This window comes from Phalangium opilio, unplaced genomic scaffold (genome assembly GCF_054372755.1).
Source record: "Phalangium opilio isolate 3A_F unplaced genomic scaffold, DU_Popi_V2 ptg000483l_1, whole genome shotgun sequence".
NCBI lineage: Eukaryota > Metazoa > Arthropoda > Arachnida > Opiliones > Phalangiidae > Phalangium > Phalangium opilio.
The window spans coordinates 566,934-586,771 of record NW_028324236.1 but is presented as its reverse complement, the minus strand read 5'-3'; positions in this window follow the sequence as shown (position 1 = coordinate 586,771).

The window sequence follows — 19,838 nt, the reverse complement described above, 5'->3', positions numbered from 1 at the left end:
TATGGACACTTTAAGAACGCAAATAACGCCTTTGTTTGGCTACTCATTTGTTTATTTTGTATTTAATTTTTGTACAAGACGCAAGAGTAAATATCTTTTGTTTTTTTTTAAAATGTGTGTCTGTTTTTTCATTAACTTTTGACTTAGAAGGAAACAAAGTTGATTTGTCTCAAAATCAAGTTTTTTTGCCGACGAATAATAAAAGACACTAAATTGATGGCGGGAAAATTTAAACAGCGACGTTGTGTACGTGTTCGAGTCAAGGTAAACCCGGTTAGTTAAGACTGGTTAATTGGGTACCCGTATTAATGGCGTACTCAGGGTAAATAATCCAATCTAAGTACAATTAATAAAACAGTAACACCCTGAATACGAATTCAGGTTAATCCGGGCTTATTTATTGTTCCACCGGGATTCGAACCCGCTACCTCTTCGTTAATCGCATTAAAAAACCTTGCTTTTTGCCAACTAACCTCTTACAACATTTATTTTCGCTAAGCCAACGGGGTATCCTAGTTAAAACATCATCGTTGGAACATCTACATGGGTAAGTAATCAAACGGTAGCTGAACCATTAGTAATCCACCCATTATTAGTCCAATCAACGGGGGGATAGATCTATACTTGGACGAAACTTGGTTGGCCCAGCCTAGTTTAGGCTAGTTTTAACTTGTCTGGACAAAACTTGGTTGGCCCGGACAAGTTTGGGCGTGTTTTGACTTGTTTGGAAACCCTTAAATTAAAGTACAGTCAAAGGCGTAAAATAGCAAGCTGGCAGGGATTGTTTGTTTTGGTTTTTTTTTCGTGGGCAACAACCTCTACATAGGCAAACCTAGACTGATCCGGGCTAGTTTTGATTTGTTCCATGGGTAAATTCCCTTAATAGTTACTAAAAAAGCCCGCTAGAAGGCAGGGCTTGAGGTCATGTATAATTAAGTTTTGGTTTGAGTCATAGTCTGGAGGATGACGTCATAGTCACCCAGGTTGAAAGCACCCTCTCTGACTAGGTCTGGTCCGGCCTTGTTTTAATTGATTCTATGGATGAATTACCTTAATAGTTACTAAAATAGCCCACGAGACGGCCAATAAATATGGTACCAATAATTTAATATTAGTTGAGAGGATGACATCATAGTTGGCCAGGGAAAAAACATCCTTTACTAGTAGGGATGGTCCCAACTTGTTTATGTCCATTGAACGGGTTACGGCTATTAATGGTTACTAAAATAGTCCGCTAGAAGGCGGGGCTGGAGAGAAGTTTTTTAAATATGGCGCCAATAATTTCATATTAGTTTGAGTTGGAAGGATGACGTCATGGATGCCCAGGTTGAAAGCAGCTTTACCGGTAGGGCCGGTAGTCCGAGCTTGTTTGGAGGGTTATTAAATAGGTCATTTACCCTTAATAACACGCTGGAAGGTAGGACTGGAGGTAAGCTTTTTTAAAGTCCGGGCTGGTTTGGGTTTATTAAAGGGGTACCGCCCATTACTAGCACCCTAGCAGGCAGGGTAAGATTGGAGGATGACGCCAAGGTTGAATATAGCTTGTTTTTGTTTTGATTAAGAAGATGACGTCATGGGTGTTGAAAATAACACAAGGTAGGAACTCGTGGTAGTCTGGAGCTATTAAAAGGGGGGTAAAACCCCCTTAATAGCATGGTGGAAGGCAGGGTAAGTCAGGTAGGATTTTTATGGTTCAATCTTTGGTTGGAGGGTTAATCCGGGCTTGTTTGGGGAAAAATGGGGTAAAACCGACCTCCGTTAATATTCATAGACGGTGACATAGCACGGTGGAATGCAGGGTATGTCAGGTAAGATTTTCTCATACAATAACGTAATCTTGGGTCTTAAATTTAAACGGGGATCTTGCAAAAAGAACTTCACCCTCCGAGGGTTAGCCGAGCTTGTTTTGGGGAAAAGTGGGTAAAACCCCTCTAAAGAGTCATAGCATGCTGGAAGGTAGGGTTGATCAGGTAGGAAATTAGCTTAATCTTTGGGTGAAAAGTTTTGTTTGGGTTTGGTGGATGGGGAGAGGGCGGCCATCTTGGGGTGGCGGCCATCTTGGATCCATGCGTATTTGGATAGCTATCACTACTCTGAAGAAAGGTCCTGGAAGACCGAAGAAAATAAGAACTGGAGTACCCGGACGACCGAAGAAATCGTTCAACATGATTCCGAGCGTCTCAGAAGACTCTACTGAAGAGGCTACTGACGAGCAAGAAACCCTGTCCGATGAGTCAGCAAACCTAGCCATCTTATCAGAACCTTTGTCCATGAAACAAGCCCTGGCTTCTCCGTACGCAAACGATTGGAGGAAAGCAGTAACGGAAGAGTTCGTTTCGCTTATCAAGTGCGAAACCTGGGACATGGTTGACTGTCCGGAAAACCAGAAGGTCCTTGGAAATCGTCTAGTCTTCCGAACGAAGTACTTACCCAGCGGAGAAGTAGAGAAAAGGAAAGCCAGGCTCGTAGCGAAAAGTTTTGCCCAGAGACCAGGGATCGACTACCAAGAGTCGTTCGCACCCGTCATTAGATCCAGCTCCATAAGACTGCTTATGGCCCTTGCTGTGGAAATCGGTTTGGAAGTCCACCAAATGGATGTCGTCACGGCCTATCTTAATGGCGAACTCGAGGAGGAAATATATATGGTCGTCCCGGAAGGATTAACAGAATCCCTCGAAGAAATCGTCAAGTCAACCCGGTTCGACAAGTCAATCATCGCTAGAGCAGAGAAATGGACCAGCGACCTGGAAGAAGAGGGACGTAAAGTCTGTCGTATCAAGAAATCCCTCTACGGCCTAAAACAATCGGGCCGTCAATGGTACAAGAAGTTACATCAAAGACTTTCGGAGATTGGAATGACACCATTGAAGAGCGACCCCTGCTTATACGTTTTACGAGTCGCGGAAGATGTTATGATCATTGGAGTCTACGTAGACGATCTGATCCTTGCAAGCAACAACCCGGATTGGATGATTGATGTAAGGCTTGAACTTGGGAGAAAATTCGATATGAAGGACCTAGGGCCAATCCATCACTGTCTCGGAATGGAATTTCACCAAGATCTAAAACAAAATACCATCCGGATTTCCCAAGCGAAATATGCAGAAACGGTCCTGAAACGTTTCAACATGCAAGACTCCAAAGCAATAGCGACTCCAATGGATGCCAACAACAAGTTGCAAAATCCAGAACACCCAGCAGCAGAAGACATCAGTCGAATTCCGTATCAATCTCTGGTCGGCTCTCTCATGTACCTGGTAGTGTCATCACGACCGGATATGGCGTATTCAGTCAGCGCATTGAGCCAGTTCAATACGAGTTATGACGAAACTCATTGAATTGCCGGGAAAAGAGTTCTGAGATACCTGAAGGGAACTCTTCATCATGGGTTGCTCTATCGGAAGACCGGATTGCCAATCCACGGTTTCGTTGATGCAGACTATGGAGACTGTCCGCAAGATAGGAAGTCATATACTGGATATGTCTTCAAACTAGCCGGCGCTGCAGTATCCTGGGAAGCCCGGAAACAGCAAACTGTTGCCTTGTCCAGTACAGAAGCAGAATATATGGCAATGTCCGACGCAACTAAAGAAGCCATATATCTCAAGCGACTTCTCAACGAACTTGGAGTATCAGTTCAGGCGATCGAGCTGTACAACGACAACCAGGGTGCCCAGAAACTCGTTCAGAATCCTGTTTTCCATGCCAGAACGAAGCACGTTGATATCCGGCACCACTTCATTCGAGACACCTACGACCAGGGACATATAGCCTTGCGGTATCTACCAACAGAGGAAATGCCAGCTGACATCTGTACAAAGAGCCTGTTCCGTCCGAAGCATCTTCTCTGCGTCAAAGCCCTTGGACTGGAAATAATTAAATGACCACCCCCTGGATAGAAGATTGAAACCACCGATATTAAGAGGGACTGTTGTAAATTAGAGATAATACCGGATGTTTTTTATCTATATCCAGATTCTATTTTCTATACTTGTGTTTTTATGCATCGCGGTCATTCTTGTAATCTTTATTTTTTATCGCGATGCCTTAACTATATAACCGGATAACATTCCGATAACGTTGTCAGTGTTCAGAGTTCAGTTCCCAATTATCTGTTCTCAGATATCAGTTGTCAGTAGCTTTCCCGGAAATTAACTTAAATGTTTCAATTAAATTAATAAAGAGTTTATAACCAGTTAAACCCAGAGTCGTTCTTGCGTCAAACAACAACAGAAACAAACAAGGAGCATAAACACAATAGTGGAAGCTTCAGTCTTATTTAAAACATGTAAAACAATTATCATCTCTGCAAATAGCTTACACATGTCTTTTTTACCAATGCCTAACCTTTTGGATTTTTCTAAAGCAATCTCAGCACCAAAAAGATATTTTTTGATACAAAATAAATGTTATATATTCTTATTAAGAAGAAAACAAAAGGATAAAAAAGGTCTGTCCTTTCGTAATTTTTTAAGCTTTTATCATGATTACTCTATACAACAGTAACAAGGAGTATAAACCCTTTAGTGGAAGCAGCATTTTTTTTCCGAAACAATCTCTCTTATGTTTATCCTCTCTAGACTTCGCTAAAAACGTATTACTCCTACGTAAAATATTAATAGACAGGCAAGGATTCATACCATTAAAGAAGGAGCTCATGTGGGATGGACGAAGATCAAACATGGTGGTGTGACAACTCAAGTATAGAGTAGCCAACGGAGAGAAATACAATTTTCCAAATTTCTGTGAACTGTCAATGCGGTCCGGAAATTGGGAACACGTTTGCTCCGATACGCAAACTGAGAACGCGGTCACGTGGGTGTAACAACGGACAGACAGATACACAGACACGGCCGTTACAGAACCTCTCCTGGACTAAGTCACACGGAGAGGTAAAAAGTGTCTAAGAGTTTGAGACAAAATCTCGCTATGTATTTAGGAGCAAAATTATATCAGTGTCTTGATTGTAACATTAAAGAATGTTCTGTACTTTATTTAAAATGAAAACTATAGAACCAAGTTCTTATCTATTGGTATAACTAATTTTTATAATATCACATATTTCTGATATGCTTCTTGCTCACATAACCTAATCCGGTTTCTTGTAATTTGAAATTTTGTAACTAAACAGAAATAATTTATAACTATTATAACACTTATATGTAATATTGTATACGCTCGAATATCCATGCTCGAATTGCCCATGTGGCAATTGGGAATGTATATAATTGTCTGAAATATATAAATTATGAATTCAAAAAATAACTTGGAAGTTCCGATTTAATCTCAAACGGGAATATTGTCTTCTCGTAGCAAGAGTCGTAAACTTGCTTTGCAATGCCGAAATATACACGTTTCTTAATGTAAGTTAATAAGTTATAAATTTCATGAAAATCTAATAAACGTTTCATAAACTATCTTATTTTATAATCACTTCCATTAAAATAAATTCTTTAAGTTAATGTGTTATGATTTAAATGTAAAAACCTTAATTTTAAAAGTAAAATCCACGTAAACAGTTAAAAAATGTATTATTACAAAACCTTTCCATTAATATAAATGCGTTAAATGTTAAAACATTAATTATTAATTTATTTTTTTAAATTTTATTAAGTAACCAAACCATTGTCTTAATTTGAAAAATATAAAAATCTTCAAACAAAAATTAAATTTATTACACGATAAAAAGAAAACAATACTTAACCCACGAAAATTAAAACGTAAAAAATTAACGTTGTTTTAGTTAAGTAAAAAATCTAAGCATTTTTAAAAGAAATATATAAAAGAAACGTGTATATTTCGGCCTTGCATAGCAAGTTCACGACACTTGCCACGAGAAGGCAATATACTCCCCACATTTTCACGACATTAGCCTGTATATGGGATTAAATCGGAACTTCAAGTGTCACTAGCAAACAACATAGCGCCAAAATAAAAAGTAATCATGCGTGACGACTCAATTTAATAAAAAAAATAAACTCTTTATTTTGACAATATATTATTGACCGGTAGCCCTTAAAGAGCTGTTTTTCTTAGAGGGTACATCAATGAAAACGACGAACAACTCTGTCCCTTAACCTTTGCCATTCCGGGTTCCAACTCTCTTTACGAGATGGAACAATGTGAGGATATAGGCGGTCATCCTCCACATATGGGGCATCGTCGTCTTCTAGTTCAATGTCTTCCCTAAGGCCATTCGCCATACACAGGTTATGTAAAACAACACATGCCATATCGATTTGTGCCCTGAAATCGGGATTGTAATGGACAGCCCTTGCCTTCAGCAAACGCCCAAAGCGTTGCTTGAGACATCCATTACACCTTTCATTGGTACATCTAGCCTTAAAAAAAATTTGACATAAACCGGAATTCTGACGTACACTCTTCGTGCATTATTATGGGGACCGATAACTAAGGAGTTAATGGATAGCCACTATCTCCCACTAAAAAGAATAAAATAAATATAAAAGCAATTATTAAAATTTGGCTTTGTGAATTTAAACGGACCCACCTCAAAATAGGAAAAAAAACATCACACCTTCCCATATAGAATTAAATTGATTAAAATAATTTTTGTCAATAAAATCTGCTTGCAATGAATATATTGGTTGCCACATACGTAGCTCCCCCTTTATACTTGTATTTTTGTGGAAGGTCAGTTTTTAGCCATTTTAGAGATAAGCAATATAATTTAGTAATTACCAATTATCCAAGAATAATTTAATGACCCATTTAAGTATGACCGTTCCAAAAGCCTTGAAAGATTTGTACTTTGGTATACAATTGAGCCGTGCGTTGACACCGCGAACTTGGCATTAACCGCAATTATGATCAAATTGTAGTCACAGACTAGTTGAACATTTAAGGAATGATAGGAATTTCGGTTTACGTAAGTGCTCTCCAGAAAATCGGGATCATTGTTCGGAGGAGGTACGATTTCAACGTGGATGCAAGCTATTACTCTGATAGTTCCGCAGATATTGCACTCTTCTTGGAACCTCATTTTGATGGCATTTTTTTCTGCCTCCGTTATAGGAAATTTTATGTGCCTCGGTATAAAATGATAGCCCTAGTAACGTCTCTTAGACTTCGGGTTACGCTAGATTGGCTTACACGAAGAAAAATGTTTTGCTCGACATCTAACTGGTATGATGTTAATTGCAAATTAAAATCCAATTGTGTGGATTATGATACATTTATTAATGTAGATCATTAGCCTTCTATCAATTGGTACACACCTACTTAGATTAGTCTAAATAGAAGCTAAACGAAACAGCCAAATTCTATCTAGCAATTCCTAATAATTTATTCAATTGGTCAAAAATAGGTGGCTCTAACCTACCAGCTCGGTTAGAAAAATTATAACAATTGACAATTAAATCTGTGTTAATTAATGTAATTGCATCTAGCGAAATTAGTCTATAGGATAGGCAAAACAATCATGCACTTTGTGAAGAAAGCATGAAACTTTGCACAATGATAAATAAGGGTATTCTTAATTAATTCAAGATTAGAGCCCACCTCTAACTCATCTGTGACATTTGTGACAAGCTTTCAAAAGTCCCCATAATGACATTTATATTTGAATTCTGAAATTTATGAAATTCCCCAAACTTCGATGCAGAGCGAAAGGCGTCTCGCCGGGATTGGCTAGAGGCATTTCCATAGGGGCCGTCTCTAAAGCGAAAACATACGCAATTTATGCAGCCTTAACGGATAGATATAAAGCAATGGAATTATTTAAAATATCGAGAATGTACAAAACGAGAAGGTAGCCATTAGCGTTTTCAACGTACACCATACTAAATATTACTCGGTACTACGAATATATTTCGAAATTCTTGGCACTACAAATAATACACGGTACTACGAATATACTTTCAGATATTTCACGATAATTCCTGATACTACGAATTTACTTCTAAATATTACGCGATATTTCCAAATATTACGGAAAAATTCAAAGTATTACTGGATATTTCGAAATTACACAATTTACGGAATATTCTCCCAACTTCAAATATTACACTATACTACGAATATACTTACTTTTTCAACCCGTTATTTCCAATATTACACCAGCTCTGAAGGTACTCAAAAACGTAATCCAACGCGTTATAGTTCTCTAGATAATTCTGAACCACGCGTTATTACAATTTACTTTAAAAGTTCAAATAACTCATATGATATTCATTACTAGATATGTGAAATTACCGTATTTATTAAAAACGGTAATTTACCGATAAATTACCGATTGAAATTTTGGGAAAACAAAAGCTACCACTCAATTGGTAATTTTTGGCAATTTATATTTTCCCGTGCTTACAATCCGTTACTTTAAACAATGTTTAATTGTGAGCACTATCTTGACTGCTTTACACGTATTTGCGGCTTTTGCTACCAAAGCGGCAGCAGTGGCCTTTCTAATAGAGATGGGCCGATACCAGTTTTAACCGATACCGATATCTTTCGATACTTGGGAAACCGATACGTACCGATACCGATATTTTACCCGATCCTTTGAATAAACCGATATTAAACCGATACCGATATATTAACCGATATCAAATAGATGATATAATATAGGTTGTAGAGATGGGCCGAAACCGATCCCATATTGGTATCGGTACCGATATTTGACTTTAAGCGATATATCGGTATCAATTAAAAATGAACCGATATTTTTCTTTAAAAAATATCGGGTAGAAATATCGGTTCATTTTTAAGCGATACCGATATATCGGTTAAAGTCAAATATCGGTACCGATACCGATATAGGATCGGTATCGGCCCATCTCTAATAGATAATAGACAGATTAAGTAAAGGGCAAAAATACGTCTGTAAGCTCAAGCTCACTTTATGTAATTGTTGTTGGTAGTAGAGATATGATTTCGTATTCGGATCTTTATTACGTCAAGCGAGCTTAAGCTTATAGTGATGTTAAATATCACAGGAATTAATGATCATGTGCGCCCGAACATAAAATTAGGAATCAAGCATCTTGCTTAACCTCTCTCTTTAAAGCATCCCTTTACCAGTATATGTGGCGTTTAAAGTGTAGGTGGATAAGGGGTGAAACTCCCCAACTAAACGTCAGATAGTAGTGATAGCTACCTAGTTGCGCAGAGATTCAAGATGGCCGCCACCCCAAGATGGCCGCCCTCTCCCCATCCAGACAACCTCAAACTCAAACCAAACCAAGATTAGCCTATTTTATCTTACCTGACATACCCTGCCTTCCAGCATGCTTTGCCTCCTTTATGATCCTTTTAATGGATCAACCCAGACTTGTGTTATTTTGCCAGATCCCTGTTTGAATTTCCCGCCATAAGCCCATGTCTGAGAAACAAAGACAAATATACAAATAAAGATTTTTTAATAACAAATACCAAATAATATATACAATAAAATAGAGAATAACAAGAATATAAATATAAACAAAGATATTGCCATTGTTTGTCATCAAGAAGGTCAATACTTCTTTTCTTTGAGTTGGGAATGCTTTGTTCGGCATCTCCATAAAAAAACGCGTTACACGCTGAATCCTAAATTAAAACAAAGGTTATTTACCGCCGCTTCTACCGGACAACAACAAGGTTTCTAGATCCAAAACAGGTTGTTTTTGGCACTTCTTGATCTCAAAATGTAGGCTTTACACGCTGTGTGGTCAGAACAATCGAATTTGGTCTCTTTTCACGCCGCAATGCCGGATGAATTTTGATGAAAGACAGGCCGGGTGGTTGAGGATTGTTAGAAAACGGCATTTTAGGTGAAACTCTCCATCGGTTCTCGAAGATCTTCGGCATCTCGACAAGGTTGGGTTGTTTTCGACGCTTCTTGTGTCCAAAATGTATCCAGCGCTGAGGAGGACCACGCTGATGTCGTGAAATTGTTAAGTTTAAGAAGGACATCGAAGTCAAGATTGCAATTAGAGCCCCACTGAAGAGAACGTGTTCTAACTGGTGCAGGGTACGTAGAACCTTATGCGGTGGGGCTGAACTTGTCAGCTTTTACGGGCCATGTCTCGTAAAATTCCTCGTTGACCCTTTACCTCCCAAAGGAAGTTACATTCGAGCCGCTGTGGGACTTGGTCTTCTCGTCCAGGTCTGGTTGTTAGCGCCAGAACTTCTCCTTCATTGCAATAGTCAGTTGTGTGGACACATATAACAATGCAATGAAGTTAAAGTTGATCCCTCTCGACAACGATTCATAAAGCTCCACATCATCATTTGACCTGGTTTAATGGAAGGTCCGGGACCAAATTTTCCGGATTTCGGACATAAATATCCTGCATTTGGTCTCGAACCATAGTCGATGTTGCGTTGTGGGACGCCTCGACTCCACACAAATTTGCGTAGTCAAATGTAACCAGTAAAGATTACAAAAAAAGTTGCCCAAATCCAGCTCATGAATCGAATTTGGTCTCTTTTCAGGCTATTCCTGAAAAGAGACGGAGGGAAAAATCGAATTTGGTCTCTTTTCACAGAGCATAAGCTGTGTGAGTCCACGATCGGCGGGTAAAGTCATCTTAGTAGAGATGGTACTGAACACGGTTAAACAGGAGAGCGTAGCCAGGTAACTGGTAACTCTCTCTTTAAAACACGACTCTTATATACTAGAATATCACGTAGATGTTTCAAGGATGACGACTTAAAACTTTCCTTGTTTTGAGGAAAATATTTTATTGGAAGCGGGTCGGGTTTAATTAACTATGCACGTAGATGTTTCAAGGATAACGACTTAAAACTTTCCTTGTTTTGAGGAAAATATTTTATTGGAAGCGGGTCGGGTTTAATTAACTATGCATGTAGATGTTTCAAGGATGACGACTTAAAACTTTCCTTGTTTTGAGGAAAATATTTTATTGGGAGCGGTAGGGTTTAATTAACTATTCACGTAGATGTTTCAAGGATAGCGACTTTAAAAGTTTAAGAATTTTTAAGGTTTTTGATAAAAAATAAACGGCGTGTTTTTCAAGATTGCCAATGGCTCAATGGGTTAAGGCAGGGTTTACTAATGTGATACCCAAAAAGGTGGCGAGTTCAAATCCCGGCCAGTCCACCGAACCATTGGCAATCTTTTTTATGTATAAAATAACGTTAGTCTAAGAAATTGGGGTTAGTTGACAAACAGGCGTTAGTCATGAATGACGACTTCTTTTTAGCTCTAGCGTCTAATACGTGTCTCGATATATATCCAAACAATACCCAGTCAAGTTTTAAAAATTATTTGCATCAGCCCCTTAACTTGACTAGTGATTATGAAGTTGGGTTGGCGGAAATCATATTTCCAAATCATTGGGTGAATATAAGCGAAGAGTTTAACAAGTTTGAAATTCAGGTCGTAAGTGACCCAAACCGTGACAACTATGCAGCTGTTAGAGAGCCTGTTGAATATCAAAAAATAGAGATACCTGTCAATCGTTATACCAAGACCAAAGAGTACGAACTGCCGCAAAATTTTGTCGAGCTGTTAAATGATGATGTAAACAGTCATCCGTATTTAAAAGGCAAATTATCTTTTAAATTAGTGAATAAATATAAAGACGGGGCCCTAGGAAAACAGTTAGATACAAACTTTCCCGTTTACCTGCAAGTTTTAGGAGAGGAAAACATACGGTTCAAAATACCAGCTGATTCCCCCTTGGCCACGCTATTTGAATTTAAGGAGAATAATTACGAAGATGTTCCCTATATATCCAAATATCCTGTATCAAAGCATGCTAAAAATATAAGTTTAAATTACACTAACAATTACGTGGAAATCGAAATTGATAATGTTGGAGATAGTTTTAAAAAAAATTTGATTACAAGTACATTCCTAAGGCAGCCATTAAACGTAAAACAAACTATGAAGTTCCGCCAATAAGAAAAAAGCCCCAGCCGGAATATAGGTCTGTACCGCCATCTATACCTATTTTACCACGAACTACGCCTTTTCTTCCAATACCTATTGCTACGACTGAACCCCACCACCACCACCCAAAATAACTATTCCAAAACAAACCTCTCCAAAGCCTTATTATCCAACATATTCAGGGCCTGACCCATCTAAAACGTTACCTCCAGCTTCAGGTAAACCGTTACCTCCAAGTTCGACTAAACCAATACCTCAAAGTTCAAATAAACAGTTACCTCCAACTTCGACTAAACCGATACCTCCAAGTTCAAATAAACCAATACCTCCAAGTACGGATAAACTAATACCTCCAAGCTCGGCTAATTTAGCCCCTACCACAACGGCTAAGCCAACATCTACCAAAACAACTAGCCTAACATCTGCCACAACAACTAGCCCAACATCTACTACTAAAACAACAACAACAACTAGGCCAACCCCGTCTACTTCAGATCCTTCAAAGATTTTGACTACAGAGCCACCAAAAGTTGAACAACCAAAGCCAAAGCCGGAGACAACAAAGTCCGAAGTACCAAAAGTTGAACAACCAAAGCCAAAGCCGGAGTCAGATCCCCTGAAACTTCCAGATGACCCGAAAACTCCAACACCAGACCCAGATCCCCTGAAACTTCCAGATGACCCGAAAACTCCAACACCAGACCCATTAAAGCCTGACTTACCGAAACTCGATCTATCAAAACCCGCTATTTCTGAACCACTGACGCCGACCCCCTCGCCAACGGAGGTTGAGGAAATATATATATTTACAGACCCATCTAAAACTGACTTACCGAAACCCGACTTACCGAAACCCGACCTATCGAAACCCGACCCATCCAAGCCTGACCTCTCAAAATCTCCAGACTCTACAACATCCTCTACCTTTGAGCTACCCATATTACCGACCCCCTCCCCACCACCCGTTGATGAAAAACCCTTGTTTCCGCAGCCGGTTGATCCGTCGAAAAAAAGCCTGAACCAATTATTCCCGAAGAGCCTAAGCCTATTAACCCTGAAGATTATGACAATTACACAGTATTGTTCTTACCTCAAACTTTTAAAGCCAGTAAATCGCCAGAGAAAAACGCCGAAGGGCTTTATCGAGCCGTAGCCAACACTTTAGAAAAATTAGTATTTAAAAAAATTCAAGTAACATACCACACAGTAGATAATTGGGGGTATGCTATCGTGTATAATTTCAAAACACCGGAATGGGTGGAAATTAAATTTTCTCCCCAAGTAGCTAAATTGCTTGGCGCTGACCCCGATAGATGTAACTCCGGAAGACACCAGCTAGGGCCCTTGAGCATGACGTTAGAAGAATATACTATAGACAAAGACAATGCATACGTAGAATATCGAGTCAATAGAACCATAAAGCGCTATACCGCCTGGGAAGAACCCTGGCTTTATTTCTTTTTTAAAATGTCAGGCGAGTTTAGATCGACAGATGATTTTAAGATTTATGAAGAAATTGCCGAGAACCTCCAAATAACTGCGCGCAATTTTGACCCTTTAAGATTGCAACAGGCCGAATTTATCGTTATTAAACAAGGAGCGGAACGTTATTTTAGAGTCTATTGTCCGGCAAAAATTGAAATGCTCTTCCCAAAGGAATTGCGTGATATATTAAATTTAGTAGCTGAATACGTTGGTGGGACGTTTCTATCCACTAAACCTTTAGAGCGTAATTTTACGCATTTCAAAACAACTGATGACACATTTGTCAATTATCGCGTTCATGACTCACTAATGTATCTATTTACTAAGACTAGTTTCACAAAAATCAAAATACCTGCGGGCGATTATACCTGCGATTTTACGGCAAGCGGGGCCGTAATTCCCTTCTCTTTACATTTAAAAATTATAAACCAGTTATTGGGGGTTCAAGAATATATGCCCCGCCGGTATTTTAAAATGTACATTCTCAAAACGGCGCTGGAAGATAGATTTTATGTTCGTCTCGAAATAGAGCCAGGTGTTCGCGTGTCGGTAGCTGGACCAATGGCTCAGTTATTTAACATTCCCGAAGAGGGAGAATTTTTTCAACACAGTCATTCGGGAGTAGCTCTGGTAAATCCTCGATTAAGAATAATGACCCTGACAGCGGATAATAATTTTTGGACTAGCGAATACGATGTGGATAGATTTCCAGAAGACCCAAATATGGCTGACCAGCCGTATTTACCCGGGTCTCAAGCCAGACGAGTTGATAATTTCGCGTGCGAGATTCCTCCCGGGGTATATTATCATATTAGCGATGTTTTAAGTGCTATGAGCGAAGCCATGTCGCCGACGCATAGAAAAAGTCTAAAATTTACGCAGAATGTAGACGGAACCGTCACGGTTTCAAAACTGAACGATACGGTCTCAATTTTGTTTCCCAAAACAACACCCGGACGAGGATTGGGACGATTGTTAGGTTTTAGTAGTAATCAATTGGATCGGTATGTCAATAACGAGACGTCAGAGTATCCCGCGGATATCATGAGAGGCGTCGATGCCATGTTTGTTTATACCAATATTATCCGTCAACAAGTAGTGGGTGGTGGTCAAGCCCCTCTGCTACGTTTCATAAAAATGCCGGATTTTTCGCTGCTAGACGAGGAGAACCAGGAAATATTTAATAATATCGATTTTTATCCAATTTCAACCAGCGATATACAGGAAATTGAAATTGAATTGAAATCCGATTACGGGGAAAATATCCCGTTTAATGTGGGTAAAGTATATATTAAACTGTTTTTTAGGCGTCGACGTCAATAGAACAGGAGCAATGGTACCTAATAGATACACTCTGAATTTCCAAAGAGGATCGTCCCTTCCGGCTTTACACGCAAACGTTTTCCAATCGGGGGGTCGTTTTAGTGTTGGCGGTATCTTCAATTCTTTATTGCGCAAAATTACACCCTTTATTAGGCCGGCCATTAGTACTTTAGCGTCCGAAGCTGTTGGGTTAACGAGTAGAGTAATTAGCGATGCACAAAACCCCGGAATATCACCTCGAGAATCGATTAAACGAATGTCAAACAATCTATAAATTCCCTACTACATAAAGGCGTGGACCGGTTCGTCAACACTCAAAGCGGGACGGGCCGAAAACGAAAGAGGACTGCTAAAACAAGCCGGAGCAAACGTATTAAGCGACGCACTAAACGCGATTTTCTAGACTAAACATGTCGACCTACGAAAGTGTTCTTTCCGACTTTGAAGTATTTGAAAAGCCAGTGGTGAATAATAATATTGTTGGGACTAAAACGACTGCTCATTATCCAATTGCTCCACTAACTAATGCTAAATATGTAGAATTTATCATTCCTCCCTCTAACAATTATCATGATTTGACTAAAACTCTTCTGAGATTAAAATTTCGCGTTTTACACGAGGACGGCACGGCCGTTCCAGATGCGGAAAAGAAAGTCTCGGTAACAAATTTAATAATTGCCTCGCTATTTTGTCAAGTAGAATTATTTATTAATGGCGTCGCCGTCCAGCAACCTAATAATATGTACCCATACATAGCCTATTTTAAAATACTTTTAAATTATGGACAAACGGCGGCCAATTCCTGGTTAACTTCTATGTTATATTATTTGGATACCATTATCGATCCGGCGGCGGCTTTAGAAGATGCCAATATTAACAAGGAAGATAATGGTATTGGTCGTCGCGCTAAACGCGTGGCAAAATCAAAGACGTGCGATGTAATTGGCGAATTATTTTTGGATATGTTCAAAACGCCCAAATTCTTACTAGATAATATCGAGGTGCGAATTAGACTTCATCGAAGCTCCACGGATTTCGCTATTATTCACAATGAAGCGGGCAAAAAGTATAAGATTGATTTAACGGAATGCACCTTGTTTACGCGCGAAATTGAGGTTAATCCCGAACTGCAACTAGCTCACGCTCAGATGTTAAATTCGGGAATAAACGCTCGCTACGAAGTAAACTCTATTGTTATGAAAAATTTCTTAATAACCACCGGAACGCAAGATTTTATTAGGGACAGCTTGTTTACGGGGCAATTACCCTCGCGAACTGTCGTGCCTTTCGTTACTAATAAAAAATTTGTAGGGGAATCAACTTCCAACCCCCTGGATCTCCAACATTTCAAACTCGATTTCATGCAATTCTCTTTAAATTCACAAAATTATCCCGATATCCCGTTTACGCCTAATTTTGACGATGATCAATACGTTAGATGTTACAATTCTTTATTCGAGGGTCTCGAGATATTAGGTCTTGACCGGGGAAATATAATTTCTTACGATTTATATAAAAAAGGCTTTTTTGTCGTTTTTTTTGATTTGAGTAGAGAACATCTCGCTTCGTTAGGTCTAAATTCCATGCCCCAGACTGGTAACTTGAGATTATCGTTAAGATTTAGCTCGCCGCTAACCGAAAACGTCACGTGCATTGTCATGGCCGAATTTCCAAACAACCAATTAATAATATCTAAAAACAGAGAAATTATTTATAATCACCCCAACGTACAAAAGACTAAAACTTTATAAATACAATATCAGTCGCGCGCCAATATGCACCCAGTACACACCGTCACGCCAAAGCTCGACATTTGCGTCATTGAGTCAATTGAACCTAAAATATTAATTCAAAGATCGGATACGCGTACAAAAACTATATTAAAACCTAACGCCTGGTACGCTTTGTTTCGGTTTCAAAATGAACTCACGTCCTTTTTTGACGGAAAAATACCTCGCTATCATATTTGGTTGCCCGTCAAAGAGCGCCTCAAGCTGGAATGCTTCGTCAACTCGAAAGATGAACGTCTAATCGATCTTCGATACTATGAACGAGGCAGCGGCAGTCGTTATTTCCTCAACTTTAGCACCAGCGAAGGATTCAGCCTGAACAAAACAGGATGGCAGACATTGATTGATTTAAAGCCGCTGATTGACGAGGATCTCAAAGCTAAAGGGATAGCTGTCTGTCGCATGCGCGAATTAATTTTAAACGAGCTCACTACCACTTTGTTTGACGTCACTTCCACTTGCGCCAACGTCGAGTGTCGAAAACAAATATGCCACTCTCAAAGCTGCTCGGAATTTGACACAAATTTCAGTGATCGAGTCGAACGTAATTTGCACGAAGTGCTGCCTCAATTAGATCGTGAGAAAATTTTGCATCAATTTGAGACTGAACACGGATGGATTGAAGATCAAGAGGATATTTACGCTTATTTTGTCAACAGTTTTGCCGATTTAAAGAATGCCTTGATTTATGGCTATTAAAATAAATGTACTGATATATCGTATTTGTTTAACTGATATTGTTTTTATAAAATACCTTTGTGTGTATTAAATAAAGTTGTTTATTGGGAAACCATTTAGTCGTTATTTATACTTGTTAAGACATGGACGCTAAAATTAGAAAAATTTATTACGACGTGGCTAATCCGGCCGCCTATGGGTCGCTAGCGAGATTACAAAAGGCCTTACCGCACGTGCCAAAAGCAAAATTAGTCACCTTTCTCGAGAAACAACCCGCCTACACGAAACACCGATTTCGACGTTTCCGATTCAAAACCAACCAGGTGTACGCCTCGACTATCGATGACGTTTTTCAAGCTGATTTGTTGGATCTGCCGAAATTAAAAGTTTTAATAAAAATGTTCGCTATGTTTTGTGCGTCATTGACGTCTTAAACCGCTACGGATGGACAATACCTCTTAGAAACAAAACATCTGGCGAGGTTATCGAAGCTTTTAAAAAAATATTACGAGAGAGGATCCCTTTAAAAATATACACTGACTACGGTGGAGAATTTAGTTCGCGCAACTTTGCTTCCTTTTTGAAACGTCACAATGTGCAAATACATTTTGCCCGGAGTCAGCATAAGGAAAGTCTAGCGGAACGCTTTATTAGAACAATTAAGGAACAAATTGCCTGGGTTATTACGGCCACAGGGAATAAAAATTACGTTAAATATTTACCTTTAATTACTCAAGCCTATAATGAACGGGTTCATTCAACTACTGGAATTGCACCGGCTCATGTTAATATAGATAACGAATCAATCATTTGGAATAAACTGTACGGGAAGTCACACGGAATTAATCGACACGCACCGAGGCTTAAAGTTGGCGATCACGTGCGTCTCTCTATAGCTAGTCGAGTATTTAGAAAAAATAGCTCGGGAGACACGTTTACTGACGAAATATTCCGCGTTGTTGACGTCATACCCAGGTCACCACCCGCTTATCGCGTAGCGGATTTAAAGGGGGAGCAAACTTTGGGTGTTTTCTACGGCGCCGAACTACAAAAAGTCTCGTTAACCGAGACGGGCCTTGTCAAGACTAAATTATGAACACTTCGCAAATAAACGCTCTTTTAACTTGCGACAAAAGAACGCGACCCTACTATTTAGGATGCTTCCCCGTAGATAAACTCCCAGCACATCCTAAAAGGCCCAAATTTTGCTTTATATTCAATAACGAAGCTGCTGGAGAGGCTGGAGAACATTGGATAGCGTGCTTTTCTAACAATGACACGGTAGAAATGTTTTGCACTTACGGAAAGTCGCCGCGATACTATAAAGTTAATTTAAAACGATACGGGAAACGAGTTGTTTACAATAAACAACAAATTCAACATCCATTTTTTCAACTGTGCGGTCTGCATTGTAGTCTGTACCTAGCACTCCGCTGCGAGGGCGTGGCTAGAAAGACGATATTAGACGCCATTTACGCTAATAACCTTAAACTTAACGACTATGTCGCCTTATTATATTTATCTTTACATTTAAAAAAACATGTACACAGATATTGTTCACAATAAAACAATTTTTTATTTGTCTTAATATTACATTTAATCAATATCACGCCATTTATGGTGTTTAGCTCTTCGTTCGTTAGATGGAACTACTGGACCGAGATTTTGAAGCTCGTCTTTCTTTTTCCGAGGTTTTTTCTGTTTTTTCTTGTTCTTCTGTTTAGCGGAGGCCGTCTCAAACAGGTTTTCCAAGTCCGTTAGATTGTCCGCTTCCGCCTCCTCTAGATTCTCTTGTTCATCGGCAATTTCTTCTTGAAAAGCGTCGTCGGGATTTGCATAACCAACAGCCCCTTCTTCTAGCTCTCTTTTTGGCGTAAAAAATGTTTTTTGCAAACGATTTGCCAGAACTTCGGCTTGCCGTTTCACCATATCTCCAACATAGGTCGGCCCAAATTGTTGGTAAAAATCTTCTCGTGTTGGTGTCCCCGCAGCCGTTTCGCTTTTAAAAACCCTTTGTCGAGGCTCGGTTCGTTTAGGCGTAGTAAAAGAACTGCCCGACGTGCTTGTTGTCGGTGATGACGTGGCATAGCTCGGCCATGACAATTGTTTTTTTCGCGGCGGCATTTTAGGGGTGACCGGTAATGACGGCGTGGGTGACATTGCAATTGTAGGACTGACGACCTAAATTTAGGTAAAGGAATTTGTTTCTCGATACTTAAATATTTCTTAAAAGCGTCTAAATATTTATATAATTTATCGTAAGCATTCAATGGCGATTTTAAAATATCATCAATCTCTCGGTCCAAGGCCGAATGTTCTTGGGCAGCTGTTGAAGTTACGGCGCTAGCCGGCACTAGCACCATTTGTTTCATAGTTTAGCAGCTATGGCTTGGACAATTGAAGGCAAAATTGCTGCAAGCAACGTCGTAAGAAAACCACCTGATTGCTGCAACAACAGCTTTTTTTTGCTTTTCTGCGACAAGGTACTTGATCCGAGTTGTCTAATAATTTTCTTGTACTTTGCTAACCTTTTCTTACGGTCTTTACTCAATTAAATTACTCCGCCCTTTAAATTCTTACAAAGTGTCTGAATGCTCTTTAATTGGGGCGTGCTACTATTGTTTAAGAGGGTTCGCCGTTGTTTACAGCTAGTTTGACGCAAACTTTGTAAATAAGGGACAAATTTGGCAAACTTTGTCGAGGGA